This window comes from Benincasa hispida, chromosome 12, assembly GCF_027475165.1.
Source record: "Benincasa hispida cultivar pf3 chromosome 12, pf3_genome.v1.1, whole genome shotgun sequence".
NCBI lineage: Eukaryota > Viridiplantae > Streptophyta > Magnoliopsida > Cucurbitales > Cucurbitaceae > Benincasa > Benincasa hispida.
The window spans coordinates 19,619,065-19,631,811 of record NC_143489.1 but is presented as its reverse complement, the minus strand read 5'-3'; the positions used below and the strand labels follow the sequence as shown (position 1 = coordinate 19,631,811).

The 12,747-nt window shown below is 32.1% G+C and overlaps 1 non-coding gene and 1 pseudogene across 1 annotated transcript; both read left to right on the top strand.

Moving 5' to 3' along the window:
- The first annotated feature begins 2,371 nt into the window (after window positions 1-2,371).
- LOC150031841 (uncharacterized) lies at window positions 2,372-7,871 on the top strand (annotated as a pseudogene).
- On the top strand, window positions 5,707-5,780 carry TRNAW-CCA (transfer RNA tryptophan (anticodon CCA)). The gene has a single exon. It is a non-coding gene; the product is annotated as a tRNA-Trp (tRNA).
- Window positions 7,872-12,747: the final 4,876 nt, after the last annotated feature.

The following is a 12,747-nucleotide window of genomic DNA, read 5'->3' as shown; positions in this document are numbered from 1 at the left end:
AATCTGATAAAGGCCGATCTTATTTATTAAGACAATAAACCCGCTGTTACGCTTTTACATCAAAGTTAGCTAGAATAATTCATTTTGTCTGTTTTCTTTGCTTTAATGCCTATTGGTGTTCCAAAACTACCTTTTCGAAGTCTCGGAGAGGAAGATGCATCGTGGGTTGACGTATAGTGCGACTTGTCAGATATATTGGGTCATATGGTATTTCCCCGTTCTCTCCCTCGATCGAGATATCCTCTCTTTCGCCCAAGACGGATTGATTTAATTATAAAAAATTTGAAGCGTGAAATGCAATTAGATCTATTTTTTGGGGGGTATCTAGATTAATATTATCAATTAGAATAATTTATTAATTTATGGTTTTCTCAGTTGTACTAATAAAATGAAGTATCCAGGCTCCGCGTAGAAAAAACTTAATTTGGAATCTATTTATTCTATGATTACTACTTGTATCATATTCGATTTATAAATAGCATTGATAGAAAACTTTTAATCAATCGAGTAATATGATGAATACATTGGTTGAATATTTGGTTAAAAGCATGAAATAAATTGAAAAAAAAAAAAAGAAGTCATAGCAAAAAAGACATGCTATTGGGGCATTTGTCCTATATGTGCAAATCCAAATCAGGCAGATCTTGACTCGGAGTAGAACATAAACCTAAAATAATTGAAGAAGACCATTTGGGAACAAGAAAATGACATCGCAAGTGAAATTTGATCTCGATGAAACAATACATCAATGAAAAGTTAGCTCGAGAAATTGAAAATTTAATGAATTGGTTTTTTATTTATTCAAATTTATAGTATAGATAAATGACCGCGGGCCAAAGGACAAAACTCATCCATTTTTAAAAATGGAAGGTAAGAAAAAGCCCCTTCATTAGAAGTTAGAAAGAGTCATCTAAAGAAGGCTAAAATCTAAACATTTATTCTTTTTTTCGCTATTTTTTTTAATCGTATGCATCAAAAGGTGCCCGTACGGTTCTTAAGGGATACAATTTGATCCTAATCAATCGACTTTATCGAGAAAGATTACTTTTTTTAGGCCAAGAGGTTGATAGCGAGATCTCGAATCAACTTATTGGTCTTATGGTATATCTCAGTATAGAGGATGATACCAAAGATCTTTATTTATTTATAAACTCTCCCAGTGGATGGGTAATACCCGAAGTAGCTATTTATGATACTATGCAATTTGTGTGACCAGATGTACAGACAATATGCATGGGATTAGCCGCTTCAATGGGATCTTTTATTCTGGCCGGAGGCCAAATTACCAAACGTCTAGCATTCCCTCACGCTCAGTGCCAATGAGTTTTTTTTTTAAGACAAAAAAGAAAACTATGCCTTCACCATATAAAATATGAATATTAAGTAATAATAGCATGGCACTTTGAATTCGGTATGAGAATTTTTTTCTTGTTTTTTTTTCTAAACCATTAGGTTATGTATCGAAAGAGTAGTATGAGATAAAAGGCATTTCCGATTTTAGCTGAGTTATCAGAGGCCTCTTTCAGCGTCACAAACTTTTTTGTTTTCACAACGGAAGACTCTTAACAATATTTATGTTATGAAAGACTACGAAATATTTATTTTTAAAGAAAAAAAAAGAAACTTTGGGATTGTTGAATAACAAATGAAATAATAAAGCAACGGAAGCATCATAGTATTTTAAAATTACTAAAAAGAAAAGGAAGGGTGGTTATTGGATCATTTACTGCTCTGGGTCTGCTAGATCCTCTATTTTCTATTCCTTCGCTGGAAGGTCAAAATGAATTCCATTGTGGAGCTGTATGCACTGCACAAAGGATGCCTGTACGATTGTTAATCCTATCTTTTTTTATTATCTTTGACTCATCATGATCATGATATGAGATAGAGAAAACCATTTATTAAATCATTAGGGTAATGATGCATCAACCTGCTAGTTCTTTTTATGAGGCACAAATGGGAGAATTTCTCCGGGAAGCGGAAGAACTACTGAAGTTGCACGAAACCATCACAAGGGTTTATGTACAAAGAACAGGAAAACCCTTATGGGTTGTATCCGAAGACATGGAAAGGGATGTTTTTATGTCAGCAACAGATGCCAAGCTCATGGAATTGTTGATCTTGTAGTGGTTGAATAAAAAATAGCAAGGATTTCACGCAAAAATCCGAAATATGAGATTTTATCTTTCTTTTTACCGGGGGTTAATATAATATTTTCTATTACTATTAATCCTATTAATTATTAATATTGAATATAGAAGTAATTTATAATCAATCCGGTTAGGATTGATCTAAACCAACTCATTATGTATACAATTCACCATGCCAACTATTAAACAACTTATTAGAAACACAAGACAGACAATCAGAAATGTCACCAAATCGCCCGCCCTTTGGGGATGCCCTCAGCGTAGAAGAACATGTACTAGGGTGTATGTGTGACTCGTTTAGACCATGGACCGGGACAAAAGAAAGTACAAAATTTTTCCCGTATCAGTGATGAGTACCATTGAATAGGATAGAATGAATGGAAGAACTCCGTTCACTACCTAAAAATAAATAAAAAAGATTTATCGTATCCTTTTATTCTTTTATTGTGTATAAAATTATGGTTTCTATTGGTGCAAATCCAATCATCTCAATTTTCAATTTTAGATGAGAAAAAATTCCCCATTGGTAACAAATGCTTATCCATTAAGTAGAGGAAATCCTATTTAACGGAAGGATTATGGCCTTATTCTTCCAAGAACGGACTAAGAGGGTCAGCTACCCAACTAATCTTCATAATTAAATACCGTTAGATCTCGTTGTGAAAGACCAATTACTAGCTAATTCATGGGTAGAGCCAAAGAGGGTGAACTGTACAAGTTAACAATAACATTGATGAAATAAAAGAAGGAGCTCCGGTGTATAGAGAGGACCTCACCGTTTAAGAAGTAACCATAGAAACGAAGGAACCCATTATTTCTTTATCGATTTCTATTTTGATTTATTTACTCTATGTTTGTTTTTTTTTATACCTAGTATGAATACAATTTGGTATTTTGGGGTGACTAGAACAAAAAAAAAAAGAAATCATGGCCGGGAAGGTTATAGTAGCAAAAGCCATTGGAATTTTTATTTTATACATTGGAAAAATAGGTTTTGTTATTAATAGACTCGGCAAGGGGAAAGGAATAACGGAAAGAAAGGAAATCAAATTAGTTATTCATCAAAGTTTCATTTATTCAATGACTAGAATTAAATGAGGATATATAGCTCGGTGACGTAGAACAAAAATTCATTTATTTGCATCAAGCTTTTGAGGGGCTCATTCAAGACTTACTCGAACTATTACTCAACAGAAAATAAGAGCTTTGGCTTCAGCTTATTGGGATAGAGGTAGGCAAAAAAGAAATTTTCGACAGTTGTGGATCGCTCGAATAAATGCAGTAATTCGATCTAATAAGGTAGACTACAGTTATACTAGATTCATACACAATCTGTACAAGAGGCAGTTGCTTCTTAATCTTAAAATACTTGCCCAAATCGCTATATTAAATAGAAATTGTCTTTATATGATTTCCAATGAGATCATAAAATAGAAGATTGAAAAGAATCCAACGGAATGCTTAAAATGGAATTCTCTGGAGAATGAACTCCGAGAAGGTAGAGTAGAAATTAGTATGATAAAATATGATAGTATGATAAAGTGGTCAAAATGAGCAAATATGTTCAATAAAAAAACGATTTATTCTTCTTCCACTATTCTTTTTTTTCTTACGACACGACAATCATATCTAGATTTTCGGATTTTTCGAACAAAGCATCAATCTGCGGTTGAGTTTGGATTAGAATTTTAATTCAATCAAAGAATAAGTCTATTTATTCCTGGTTCTAAGACCAATAGTTCTAGCGGTCAACTCGCTTCTTTCAAATTGTTTCTCATTATTAAGAAAAGGTAACAAAGATAAAATACGAGCTTGTTTTATAGCAATAGTAATTAAGCATTGCTATTTTAAGGTCAATCTATTTACCCATCTAGATAATATTTTTCCTTGTTCAGTAATAAATCGACTAATTAAACTCATGTTTCTATAATCAATTCGATCCCTCGATTGAATCTAGGGCAAACGCCTACGAAAAGATCGTTTGGATTTAAGAAGAAGTCGCTTGGATTTATCCATGGTTTGTTTATTCCTTATCCTGAAAATCCTATTTTGATCGGATCTAAAATGATTTAGAATTAAGAAATAGGATTTGGTTTGTTTATATTTAAATCTAAAATATTTCTAATATATGTAATTTTTCATCTTCCTTGGATTGGAAAAGGGTGACACACAGACGATCAGTTCAATCTATTTCTTTATCTCCCCATGAATCTTATGTTTGTAACAACGGTGACAAAATTTTCTCAATTCCAATTGACTAGGCATATTGTGTCGATTCTTTTGAGTAATATATCTGGAAATCCTGATTGATTCCTTATTAACACCATTTCGAACACAACGAGTACATTCCAAAATAACTGTTACTCGGGCATCTTTACCCTTGGCCATGAACCTCCCTTGGATTTTTTATTCACGCAACTCTTCCATTTTCCGATCCAAAATGAAGAAAAAAAGATAAGTTAGTAACTCGAAATAAAATTATGAAAGATTTCATTATGATCAAATATAAAATATAGTAATACAATGATTTCTAAATTTAAAATCCCGGTACAGTTTTTCATTTAAGTATCTTGTATGATATTGTTGTCCTAGCCATCACATTTTCGTTCTCACTCTTTTATTAATTCAATTTGAACCCGGCGCCGAGTCCGAGTTTGACTGAGGTTGAATCCATTTTTATTCTCTCTCTTTTCCAACTTATTTTAAGTCTAAAAACTCTAAAAAAAAAAAGAAGGGGAAGGGGATTAGTCACAAATATTTGATTGTTTTTCTAATCTTCTTCACCCCTTCCCAAATCAATAACTAGAATGAAAAAAATGGGAATACCAACGCATCTGGGAATAACCGATTGATCTCGTTTAATAGTCCCGCTAAAGCCCCGAACCATATCGTACTTACTACCGGTGCCATGGAGAGATATGTTTTTAGTTCTCGCATTTAAAATCCTCCTACTTTATAGTAATTTGTAATACATAATGGTATGTAATACCATCAAATGTATATATAGTTAATAACCGCTTGTATTGTCCGCGGAATTCCTAATTAAAATTGAAATGTACAACAGTTCAGTAGATATTCCCTTTTTTATTAAAAACAAATATGTCGCTTCTCCCCCACCCAAATATTGATTTTTCTTTACGGCGGATTTCATATTTATTATTTCATACGTATATAAGTCTTTTTATTATATTTTATATATGATATTAGACAAAAAAGAAGAAATGACAAGATAATTTGTGTATACCAATGGAGGAAATAAATAAAAAATGTGGAAAACAAGACAGGGATTCTATACAATGACACTTAGACCAACTGAAAGGGATGTAGCGCAGCTTGGTAGTGCGTTTGTTTTGGGTACAAAATGTCACGGGTTCAAATCCTGTCATCCCTACCTATTACTTATCTTCTGAACAGTAACAAGGAATCAATTGAGATCCATAAAAATTGAACATACATATACCAAATCAATCTTTTTTTTTTATTTAATTTTATGCTATTCTATATGATAATATATCTATGGAAGATATATTCGGGTTGCATTTAGTTTGATAATAAAACGCTCTTAGTTCAGTTCGGTAGAATGCGGGTCTCCAAAACCCGATGTCGTAGGTTCAAATCCTATAGAGCGTGATTCGATTCTTGTTGTTGTTAGATGGAAAATTATACTGAAATAATAACTGATCCCCCCGTACATATTGTAAATATGCGGTCACAAATAATCCAGCCAAAGTAATAAGAAGTAGACCTAATACGATTCCAAATAGAAAAATTTCAATCATTTCAATTTAGTTGAATGAGGAAAAGGAGAGGTAATATCTATCCTTAAAATATTAATCGGTATTGCCCATGAATCTCAATGACCAAGAATTGAAAATTGAATTGACGAGGTAAAGAACTCTACAATATATAGAATATATGGAAGGAATACCACCGAAATGTTTCTTTTTTTGAATTGTGCATTCAATTAATTTTAATCAAATAAGTCGTATCTTGTTCAAACCGATAAATACAACTGAGGTTATAGTTAAAACTGCTAGTAGAAAACTGAAATAACTAGTGATAGTAGGCATGACGAGGCTAAATGAAATACGTTATTTTTATCCATATGTTTATAAAGCACTTCCCTAAGTTTCTATTTTTGAAAGATACGCAGTAAGTAAAAATACCAATTGAAAGAATATATTCAATTGAAAGTTTTTTATTCATCTATTATTATGATTATAGATGATACTAACAAAAATCTTGTGACATAGGTAAGAAATGAATTCGTCATCCGTCTCTCTATCCCACGATTCGCAATCAACGAATTCATTGCACAACTCAAGAGTTGTAAAAACTATTATTCTTATTATAAACAATAATTTAAGATATAAATATAGTAAATATATAAATCTATTAATGGATTCTAAATAATTAGAAAGACAAAATAAAGAAAAAAGAAAAAAGAAAAAATAATAAATAAACTGTGTTGTGTAACTTGATTCCAAAAATGAAATGCTCTTTGAATCGCTGAAGAATGAATGACCTTATAATATAATGCCCTTTATTTAAATTTGATTCCAACTAATTAGATTTTCTGTAGTGGGTTCATTCCCATAAAATCTTGAATAAAAAGAAAAAAGTATCGCACGATCAGATCACTCGAAACTAGGTTCTCCATTTATTCTTTCCATATTAAAACCATTCTTCTAATTAGGTGAAGAACGATCCTTTGAGTCTAATATAACAACAATAATCCGTGCATTACGAATATTTATTATTATTCTATTCGTTGTTCTATTTCGTTCATCGAATCCTATGTACTACTGTTATTTGTTACTAGACGACTAACTAATTCCTTAAAATAAAAATAAAAAAAGATTCAAACAAAAATATAACTATAAACACAAAAGAAATATTTCTAGATTTCACGTTTAATTTAATTGAATTTTGGGACTATAAGAATCTGCTTCCTAAATTATTATAAACCAACCAGTTAGATTCATATTTTACCCAATCTTTGCTTTCTAGCCCGAAGCCAATAACCGAGAGAAACCATAATACTACATACAAGAATTTTTCAGAATTTTCTATTGAATGAATGGTGCATGATTCTACATCGACAAGCACCAAGAAAAGAAGAAACAAATTTATTATTTAGTGCTTCATTTCGATACTTATTGTGAAATTGCGTTGCCGCATCAGAAGAAGGATAGCTATACTAATTTAGTATACTCTAAAAACACCCTCGGTACAATATTGACGATCTTACAAAGATATAATTTCAGTTAATTTCCATTTACTAATCTCATCTTTTATGGAATCGATCCCCTTTTGACTGTACAAGAATATGTGGAGCTCGGCATGTCTGGAAGCACAGGAGAACGTTCTTTTGCTGATATTATCACCAGTATTCGATACTGGGTCATTCATAGCATTACTACACATTCTCTATTCATTGCAGGTTAGTTATTCGTCAGCACGGGTTTAACTTACGATGTTTTTGGAAGCCCTCGTCCAAATGAGTATTTTACAGAGAGCCGATAAGGAATTCCATTAATAACTAGCCGTTTTGATTCTTTGAAACAACTCGATGAATTTAGTAGATCTTTTTAGGAGGACCAAATGACTATCGATAAAACTTATCCTATTTTTACAGTGCGATGGTTGGTTATTCACGGACTAGTTGTACCTACCGTTTCTTTTTTAGGGTCAATATCAGCAATGCAATTCATCCAATGATAAACCTAATCCGAATTATAGAGCTATGACACAATCAAATCCGAACGAACAAAATGTTGAATTGAATCGTACCAGCCTTTACTAGGGGTTATTACTCATTTTTATACTTGCTGTTTTATTTTCCAATTATTTCTTCAATTAAATAAAAGAAAATACTAAATAATAGTACGAATTATCTTATCCCATTCGGAAGGATATCATCTCATAATTATCTATGACTGTTTCTGTCTCTAGCACGACCACTTGATGAAATGGGGAGGGAAGTGGGACAAATGGCCGAGACTACTGGAAGGATTACTCTTTGGATAATAGGTACTGTAACTGGTATTCCTGTGATCGGTTTAGTCGGTATTTTCTTTTATGGTTCATATTCCGGCTTAGGTTCATCTCTGTAATAATTGGATGAACTGAGTTGTAGACATGAAAGCATAAGAACTCAACAGGATCCCCCTCGAATCAGAAAAAAAGAGGGGTAGGTCCCGTTGAGCTCTTACTAATTAGAATTATACTAATTTATTCATATAAATGAAAAAATGGATCTTTCCGATGTTTCAAACAACTTCATTTCTTTCTAATTCTGAATTGCTTCAAAAAATTGATTCAGACCATCTCTTTCACGATTGTATCGGTCAATACTTTCAAACAAAGCGAAAAAAAAAAGAAAGAGAAAATCACTCGATTCCCTCTTTCTAGTTGACACAATCCCAATATAACAATGATATATTTCTATCGATCAGATATCACAAACCCTTTAATATATTAATATTAAAATCGAATTTGAAAATTCATTGAATTTGTTCACTACTTATGTAATAAATCGAAAAAAAGGTTATGATAAATCGAGAAAAATTGAAACTAAGAATAGGGATCTTTGACGAACGGGATCAAGAATAATTAATTAGTTTATTATTTCGACACAAGAAGAAGAAAAGGAATTTTTCTGGTATCAAATACTAGGAAGATGAATAATTCCTTCTAGAATCCTTTGTTCCCTTCATTTTTTTTTCTATTCTCCATTTACTTATCTTATTTTTAATATCTAATCTATTTTTCTTTTTGATTCTATTAGGAAAAAAAATAGATACATTCAATGACATTTCAATCTGGCACCGATGACATAATAATACCGCTCCTATTTATATTGTAAAAAACAAAGAAATAAAGAAGAGGTAAAATAGTCTTCCTCACAATATCCATACTATGACTAGTAATGTGGTACAAGTCATTCCCGAAATACGGTAGAAAAAGAATATAAACAAAAACAAGGCAAAAATTTTTCATAATTTTTTTATCATACATAATTAAATTATAGAATTGCCAACAAGAATTTGGTCTTTTTTTATGAACTTGATGTTGATAAATCTGCAAATTTAGAAATTCATTTCGGACAATTAAACCTTCTCAAACTGTTTCTTTTTAAGAACTAAAAAGATTTGTGCCAAAATAACAGATGCAAAAAAGAACAAAAGGCCTTGGGCACGTAATGGATCTTGAAGGACTATTTCCGCATCTTCTGACCAAATCCTCCCACATTAGGATTACTCGTTAATGGTTGATCAAGTTTGATAGATTCGCCCTCTAAAACAAAAAGTTTTGGTCTTGGAGGGATAATATCAACCACTTGACGCCCATTCGTTGCATCAACTATGGTTATTTCATATCTTCCTTTTTCTTTTCGTATTATTTTGCTTACTATACCTGCTGCTGTAGCATTATAAACATTATTATTACTCTTACTCCCGTCGGGATAAATCTGACCCCTTCCCCTGTTCCCGCCTACGTATATGGGATATTTTAAGAAGTGAACATCTTTCTTAGTCGCAGGGTCCGGGGAAAGAATAGGAAAGGTGATTTCACTATATTTCTGACCAGGAACAGGCCCTATCACAAGAATATTTTTTTTAGTGGGACGATAGCTTTGAAAAGACGATTGCTCATATTTTCTTTTATCTCAGGAGAAATACGATCAAAAGGGGCTAATTCAAACCCTTTGAGTAAAATAAGAATAGCCCCCACATTCAAACCACCCTTTTTACCATTCGCAAGAACTTGTTTTAGTTGCATATCATAAGGAATTCGAACAACTGCTTCAAATACAGTATCAGGAAGTACCACTCGTGGAACCTCAATATCCACGGGCTTATTAGCTAAATGGCAGTTGGCGCAGACAATACGGCCGGTTGCTTCTCGTGGATTTTCATAACCCTGTTGTGCAAAAATGGGATATGCATTTGAAATGGGTGCCCAAGTTAGTATATATATCATGAGTGATATGGAAATAGATCAAGTAATCTCTTCCTTTATCGAAGAAAAGGTATTTCTAGTTTGCATGGTCCAATCATTGAGCCCAAAAATTTCTACAATAAAATTAGGTAGGTCCCTAGTATAGTTCCCTATCCATGATTCTGCTATTTACTGAAATAATGTTACTCGAATATAGGAGGCATCCTTCGGGATGGGTAGAAGGAATAAGTACAATTTGGAATTTTTTACTTATGTACAAAGTAACAAACATTAGATTTTTCAGTCATTCGTTGAACGATAAATCACTACAAGTGACGGAGATACACGATTTAAATAACGGAAGATCCAATATTGGAAAATTGTGTCAAGAATGACTGGAAAAGCTGAAACAAGACCGAATATAATTTGATCGTTATGAGAAAATCCAAAATCTTTGTAGACAAAACCAATCATTAGTTCCCAACCATGGGCGAATGGAATCCTATACATAAATCAGTTAATAAAAGAATAGAAAAAGCTTTTATTGTGTCGCTTAAGTTATATAGGAACTCTTGAACCCAAGAGTTAAGAATAACAAGTTCTTCATTACCAAGAATAGAATAATCATTTAGAATAACGAAACAGATTATATTTTTCGAGAAGTGCAAAATCGTATGGATACGATCCTCATTGTGCATCTTGATCAATTGGATCGTTTCTTTGTAGATTCCGATACGAAGCTTTTGTAGATTTGTTTCTGGGTATTCCTTTAGCATTTTGTCCAAGAGAAAGAGTTTCTCTAATTCTATAACTTTTTTTATAATACTCTTTTCTTGAATATCATTAAAAAAAAATTCGGATTGACTAGTATTCCACCAATTAGTAACCCAAGATTCTAGGCTTTTATTAAATGAAAGAGAGATCCACCAGGGCAAAAATACTATAGATGCAAGATATAGAAGGGCAATGAATGCTTTCTTTTTTGCCATTTTTTCGTCTTTGATTTTTTAATGAACTCACTTCATTTGTTAACTCTCTACACTACTAATATTTATATCAAATATAAGTTCTATTACAAGTCATATGGATACTATTATGAATCTATTCCCTGTTTTTTAGTTTTTTGTGATTCATTAGTTAATCCTTGAGTTTCGAAATAATATAGAAAGAAAATACCAAAGAATCCACTTTTGTTACTGTGGAGTTGATTTACATACGATCAAAATTTTGAACAAAGACAGTTTTTTGGCTGTTCAGTATACATCTGCTTTGGGTCAAATGAGCATTCTGAAGAAATTCCAGTTAAGTTATACTATTACTATGGTCTATAAAAAAGACTATTCTTTCATTTCAGTTTTATCCCTCTTGCTATGAGCTAAATTCATTCTGAACTTCATTTTTCAAAAATTTCAATTGGTACATGCAAGAAATAGGCCAATTTGGCAGCCTTTTGCTCAATTTCTCGTGGGGTTAGATTCTGATTGATACGAGTCAAGGGAATGGCCCCTTGGCCTCTTATTTCCATATAAAGGACATGACGTGCATAAATACCCTCTTTAACTTCTATTATGATGGACTGAATATCTTTCATAAGGAATCGGAGGAAGATTCGACGATTTTTTCCAGGAAACCCCCAACGAAAAATAGACACTATTTATTCTTTTCTATCGAATCGATCATAATTGCTACCTACATTCCACAAAATTGTGCACCACAAATAGGAGCTAATAAAGAGACCGACAATCCCATAGAAAGACATTACGATCCCCTGGGGAAAAAAAATTATTTGCTGAGACGGAAATAAAGATATCAAATCCCTACCAAGATAACTGGAAGTTCCAACCAATAAAAACCCTAATGAACCTAAAAAAAGGATAAAAGTCTAGCTGAAATTGCCGATTTTTCGAGATCCTCTTATAAATTCTATCCATATACGTTCTGATCGCCAATTCATACTGAATCTCGTTGCATTTTAATTGAATTGATAGAATAACAAAAATCTATTTGACTTTTTTTGTTTCCGAAGTAACTCTAATCAACTAGCACTATTTTGATTTGATGTTATTATTTTAGATCTAAGTAATTTGATCTAAAATAATAACATCACATCACCTTTATATGATTCCCTATAGATACCTACATCCATATAGATATATTGGTTTTATATCTCAAACATTCATCACCCGATTTATTATATATTTTCAATTTTGAAATACTTATAATTTATTTCCTCAGATATCATGTTTACGCATGTATAATCGCTTATGTTTGGAGTAAGCCACATGTTAGACTCTAGTCTACTAAATAGATAGCTGTGTTATCGTAAATGTCTAAGTTTTGAAAAAAAAAAAAAATAGACGGCACTAGTATATTTAAAAAATCTTGTTTTTTTGAACATGAAGAAATAAAGAAGCCATTGCAATTGCCGGAAACACTAGGCCCACTAAAGGCACAAAAATAGAGGGTAAGGTGGTGAGAGTTGTCATAGAATGGATACCTCGAATTAATATTTGTATCTGTTATTTATTGATTGTTATAAAAGGTATCTTATAATTATACTAATTCACATATAATTATACTAAGTAATATCTATGTGAGTATATATAGAAATGGAATGAGGAATGTCAAATTAAATAAATGGACTTACTCATCT